Raw genomic sequence first — 6615 nt, 5'->3', positions numbered from 1 at the left:
ACAAATATTGCATTCTGCTCTCTCAGTCACCATATGTTTGCCAATGTTTTTTCACGGAACAATTGCTCCAAAGATTTTGGAAAAAAATGGCAAGATCCAAGCAAATGTGGCAAGGACAGGTCGAATATGCGATTACAAAATCATCAATGGATGGATTTACTGTTATTATATTCTCTCCACTAGCAGGTGCGTCCTATTTCATGCCATCACAGGTTCGATTCACAATAAATCACACCTCACTTGACCTTATTGACTCAGATGTGACCCTGAAGGTGTAAACAACCCACAGAGACTAAAACACACAAATGGAAATGAAGTGTTCTTGAATGATTCCTTACAAGGAAGAAGTTGGAGTGCAGCAGTAGGCAGGCAGGCAGTAAAAAAAAGGGTCTTTACACCAACTGCCACCATGCATGCAGTATGCAACGCAGGCTAAGAGTCCATCAGGACTTCCTATCAAAACCTCTGTGTCTTTCATCATTGCGGGAATGTTCAGCAGCACTTTGAAGATCCAGACGACTCCTCTCTCTGGGGAGATGTGTGCCGCGCTGTTTGCGGTCTCAGTTAGCGATGACGCCGCCGTCTTACACGATCCTCGGTGCCAGCGTCTCCACCGACAACCTTCCAGACGAGACTTTGACTTTCCTACCTTGTCTGCCAGATGTTTGGCTGCTGCAGCAGCTGTTGCCCCCCCACCCCCCCTGAATTCCCGGGGGTTGTCGGACGGGAGCGGATGCCAAAGCCGAGGCCATTCAGGAGTCCCTCAGGGACCATTGATCGTCATCAGAAAGGTCTTTGGAACTCGCCCCTTCACAGGCTGCTGCCAACAAATGACCCACACCAATCAATGAACCGCTGCGTGTGAAGGTTCCCCTTTTTTTTTAAATGTTTAGAAGTATCTAAAGGCCACTCATCTGATTCAGCTTCATTTGACTTTGTGTTGGCAGTTGTCCTTCATTTGCAGCTCTTTGACCGCATTCAAAATCAAACACCTCTGCCTCCTCTCTTTCCACATTAATTCACAGTGTTGAACCAGTGAACTTGTTCCAGCCTTCCTTCCATATGCTACCAGTGACCTGGAGGTGTGACGATGCTCAGTGAACCGCTAACCAGCCAATCGAATGGCCTTTATGGCTAGAAGGAGAGGAGGAGGAGGAGGAGGAGGGGTGCTATGAGGGGGTGACAGTTATGGAGGAAGTGGAGGGCAGCGGAGGGGTCGTATGTCCTGACGCGATGCCATCTTACCGCACAGTAGGATGTGACCTTAACCCCCCTGCTGTCCATTCACACTCCCTTTTTCCTCACCCCACTTTCAACCCTAACACCACATTTGTCATCCGTCCATCCTTCCCCTCCCCACACCCCCTCTAACGCTACCCACTCAACAGTCTGTTTTGGATTGACAGCTCCCTGGGAAAATGAGGGGGAAGGATAGGAAGGAGGTGGCAGATCCAGACAGTCAGAGGAGGGAAGGAGGACTCACCCTGCAGGCCGGAGGTCTGCCTGCCAGACACAGTATGAACGGATCTCTGTGTGTGTGTGTGTGTGTGTGTGTGTGTGTGTGTGTGTGTGTGTGTGTGTGTGTGTGTGTGTGTGTGTGTTGGAGGGGGTGAGAAGGAATAAGAGAAGCAAGAAATAAAGGGAAGGGAACAAAAACAGAAAATTGTGTCTTACACATACTCAACTATCCATTGTATCACTATGGCAAGGATACACTAATTTGTACAAATGATTTGTACAAATGATTTAATGGATGGCTTCAACTGAAGATATGGCAAGTCGCAGTTTGTCGTAGTATCATTTCGTTTTGTGTGAAACCGCTCAGTGAAATACATATCTTGTCTCACGCAATGTGTGTCACCAGCACGACCGTTAGCTAGCTAGCAAAGGTAACTTAGCTATGGTCGACGCACAAATGTCGCGTTATCTTGTCTGATGTGTTTTGACCAGCGACTGTTTTACTCAGCCGGGGAGCGAAAGAACGAGGACGATCTGTTGTTCGTGCGAGTACATCCTGGTAGGAAACATACAGGCATCGTAGCTTCAGCGAGAGACGTCACTTACGCGACTTTTCGGTATCTACTCGTTCTAATTATGCATTTTCACATTGTTATATTTCAACAGTTTTACGACAAACTGCCCCTTTATTGGCAGGCAAAATCCTCTTTTGAATTGACAAACATCGTATGTGTAGGTTATTTCATGGCACAATTCAAACGGGATCAAAACATTTTTTATCTCTCGCCGTTGACTATCGTATATACGTATTTTTTCCCGAAATAAGGTCCAATGGTGGTCAACCGGAAAGGGGCGGGACTTTGCTTCTCCATACCGTTTGGCAGTGTAACAGTTAAAAGGCACCATTCATCACTGATATTAGCCCCCAAATGACACCACAGCGTTTACATTCAGGAAAATGTACTCTACTCTGACCGTCTGCTTATGATTGGAGGTGAAGATGTCTATCCAGCCGGGGGAGAGACAGAAATCACATCTCTGCGATGGGACAGACATTAGCGAGGGCAACGTGTCGCTGCGAAATACAGGTCCTCCTCCTGCAGTCTGCCTCCCGAGCTGTTACAAAGTCCTCAGCAACGCAGCTGGTAGTGTGTTTGTTGTTGTCTCTTAACACTGCCACCGTTAAAGAGTCTGCTCTTGTGGTAGTAAAACTGTGTTCTGAGGTTGTAAAATGGCTACTGGGCTAGAGGTAGACAGTTCTGGGGGTTTTGTTTTAATTGCACTGAAAATACGGTAATTCAAGGAAGTTACAATATCTTCCTGGTAAAGCTCCTTTCCAGTAGAGGTCAGTTGAGGGGTTGTCTGCTTTTTTTGCCAGGCAACCTTCAATCAAATCTGATCAAACCACACCTACAGTCCCGGTGAAGCTAGGGTTGGTAACCTTGAAAGACTTACAAGAGTACGGTAGATTTAAAGAATTATCCAACCAAAAAACCCAGCCCAGTCTTGGCATCGATAAAAGTAGCTAGCAGCACTAACTCCAAAAGTCGCTAAGTCTAGCGAAAAAGTCGCCAAGTCAGCAACACCGACAGCCCGTCTCTTCAGGCCTTCCTCCAAGGCCAAATAAGATTACCAACCCTAGCTTTAAACTCTTAATAATTTAGTTTGGGGTTGCTTTCTCAGAGTTGTTGCTTATTTATTTCGGTAAATAAGTTGAAGCCTAAAAATATATATATATATTTTTAAGGGCTGTCTTGTCAAGACATTGTTTTTTTCTTTCCACCCTGGTCGATGGTTTTGTTTGATACTGGCATATTGTTGCAGATAGCAGAATGTTGTGCTTGTTGGTAGAAAGGAATTGTGGGCAGTGTGGTTGCTGGCTGGCTGCGCTGGGGTAGTATTACAGTTTATATTTACATATATCTTGATATACAGTATAGTGCAGAGTTTAAAGAAAATTACAGAACCAACACAAAACCTGACTGAGGAGCGGCACTCAGAGAAAGAAAGTCGCAATTACAAATCTCTCTACTTCTTCAGCACTACGGACAGCACCATGGATTTATCAATCCACAGCACAGTTAAGCTACTGATGTTTCTCAGCCATGGTCGGAGCCATAGATTCTAACTTGCACAAACCTCAGTCAGATAAAGGAGTCAGTCAAGACATGAATTAAACAACCTCTGGCCCTGGTATGGAGTCCTCTCTCCCCCCCCCCCCCCTTAAAATCACCTACTACTCCGTTACTACCACTCCCTGGTAAGATGTTTGTAGCGGTACTTACTATGCGCAATGCAGTTGGATCGAATCTATGGTTAGGTAGTAGGAATGCCAGTGACTAAACATTGAATGCTGACTAACAAAAAAATTAAAAAAGGCAAAACTCTTCACTGCGGGTAAAGGCGAAGCAGGACGGGGCTTGAAACGTGTGCATGCTAAGCTGACTGTCACTGAATGATTAAGGGTAAGAAATATAGCGCAGTGCTGCTAGGAGAGTGGAACTAAGGAGGGCGGTGGTTAAGGAGCTTAAGGTGGTCTGGCTCGGTCAGGATCCAGAAGCCTTGCACTGAGCCGCACTCCTCTCTACCTGCATGTTTCTACGTGTTACATAAAGAGTCTTGATAAGCTTCTTTATCAAATTGTTTAGTAAGCTGCCGTGGACGACCGGCCTGCTTACATCTGCTTACAATTGCAGTGTGTAAAAACGGTTTGGATTGGATTTTCATCGCTTTTATATAAGAATTGTTGTGCAACATATGAACACTGAAGAGGAGATATCGTTTGCCATTTGGTGTTGTCCTTGTACCCACGACTGGGCCCGACAGTGCCATAAGAGTGAGTGTGCTATTATTAGCGCAGGACATCCTCATGAAGCTGAGCCGCTCAGCCTGGCAGGGCCTCACTCATTGCATTGAACTTCAAAGGATCATCAAGAATAAGGTTCAAAATATGTCACTGGGCTGCTTCAAAATCTGTCTGAAATCCCCAGAGAGAACGAGGCCAGTGTGAATGTGACATGTGACATCCTCACATACGTGTGCAACCCTTACAAGCAGCGGGGGTGGGGGGCTTGAACAGCAGCCGCCAGCCGCCTGCGCCTCATTCTCTGCATTTACCGTCTCTGTTTTACGCTTTTCCAGTGGCGAAAAACAGCAAGACCTTTTCTTTTGACATTTGTCATCCCGGTGCTATCATGTGCTTTCTAATTGTATGAAGAGGCAGACTCAGGGGGCTCGACAGGAGGATTTCTTTCCCCTTGGCAACTGTCAGGTTTTTCCCAAATGATGTACAGATTTTAGGCATTCTATTATGAAATGGCTTAGAGAACAGTAGATATTGTACATATTTGGTTTGCTCATTTCTGCTTGGAGACGGTGGGAAATTAATCAATTGTTCTAGAAAATGAGGAAAAACTCCACCGGTGTGACACAAATGTCAGTCGACTCCCATGAAGAAATACTACTGAGCCTGTGAAAACAGTTGCATAACGTCCAGGATCTTTTTAAAGTAACCCTGGTGATGTCAAAGTGATGTCATCAGGGTTATCTCAGCTTGGGCGTGGAGACTAAAAGTTTATGACAAAAAGCCTGCAATACAAACTGGGCCATGAACATCAAAAGATGTGCGCATTTACCAGACAGGGGAAGTCTAACGCAAGATGCTACCGAGTTGCATTATGGGGAATGTAGGATCCTGATATTGGAGCTTGAAACACAGTCGGGACTAGAAATCTCGGCCTCCACCGCTACGTTTTTGACCACTTTTTTTAATGCGTCACTTTATAGTCCTTTATAGTTCAATAAAGTTGGGGGGACTCACCAGAGACAAATCTTAAAAGAAAATGGTCAACATTTTGGTCAACACTTCCCATAATGCATCTCGATAGCATATTTAGTTAGACCCTGACTGTTATCGGGATCATCTTCTGAGACCTGACGAAGCTGCTCCAGAGACATGGAGGATGTTACTTGACTATTAATTTGACTTTGACATGTAGATATTGGTAGAATGCTACTTTAGCATTTTTTGAGTTATTTTACACCACGAGCCGCCCCAACAAGTTCTCTCTTCCGAGCAATTCACCAAGAGTAACTGTGGGCTAAGTGCCTTGCTCATGGGCACCTTTACTGGTTTTCCAAAGGGGAGGTATAGAAACATTCGGTCCCTTTCAACTCCCTGATGGTTTGAGGATTCAGACTGACAACCTTCTGATCCCAAGCCAATTTCTCCAACTTCTTAGTCCCTTTCATTACAACCTGGGAAAAGACGCTTTCATCAGACTCCCCCTGGAGATGAAAGCAGCGACTGTTTGTGCTCATTTTTCATACCTGCGGTTACACCTCGATTTGACATCAGGGACCATAACCCGGACGGAGGAGGCCTCTGTCAGCCGGCAGAAGAGGAAGCTCCGGTTCTGTGTGCAGATCAAAGTGTCTTAGCAGTTAGAAATGGCCTTTACTACCTCGCCCTGACCTTCACATCTCCACAGACGGAGCGGGGCTGCGTTGCACTCAGCCAATCTCGCACGCGGGCTTTCAACGAGCCCTGAAAAATAGGAAAATCTAATGCCAATGTCTACAACATTAATAACTCCTTGTCCCGGCAGACACAAATAGAAAGAACAGGCTGATCCGAGAGGCTGGGTCGGGAACATCAGAATGCTCTTACCTAAGACGAATTATCGTAGCCATTCCAGAGGAACATTTGCCTGCTACGATGGATATTTTCAGAATGAGTAAGAGGAAGCCAAGTTGATCAGAAAAGCTCTCTCTGCAGTCCTCCCTCTGGGGTCACCGCCACACAGGCGTAATTACACGGTTCCTCACAGAGCTCCTCCCGGCGCCGGTGTGCCAACACTGCCATCTACTGTCGGACAACGGGAATCTGCCGGAGCCCAACAGATCTCCTCCAGCAGGCCTGCCGGGCCGACGCAGCTCATGAGTAAGCGTGCACTCCAAACGGCAGCAACAACATTTGGCAACATTTGGGCTTTCGGTGTGCTCATTAACTGCTGCAGGTGTAAAAAAACAAAACACTTCCGTTAAGACAACTGCTATACTCCAGGTTAGTATGGCAGTCACAGAAGTATTATCTGTACTGAGTTCAGCAAAACCTAGAAATCAGAAAAAAAAAAAAAGAATTTATGGAAAAGTTTG

This window comes from Melanostigma gelatinosum, assembly GCF_949748355.1.
Source record: "Melanostigma gelatinosum genome assembly, chromosome: 2".
In the NCBI taxonomy this organism is placed as follows: Eukaryota; Metazoa; Chordata; class Actinopteri; order Perciformes; family Zoarcidae; genus Melanostigma; species Melanostigma gelatinosum.
The sequence above is the reverse complement of the archived record's forward strand: the minus strand, read 5'-3'. Positions refer to the sequence as shown.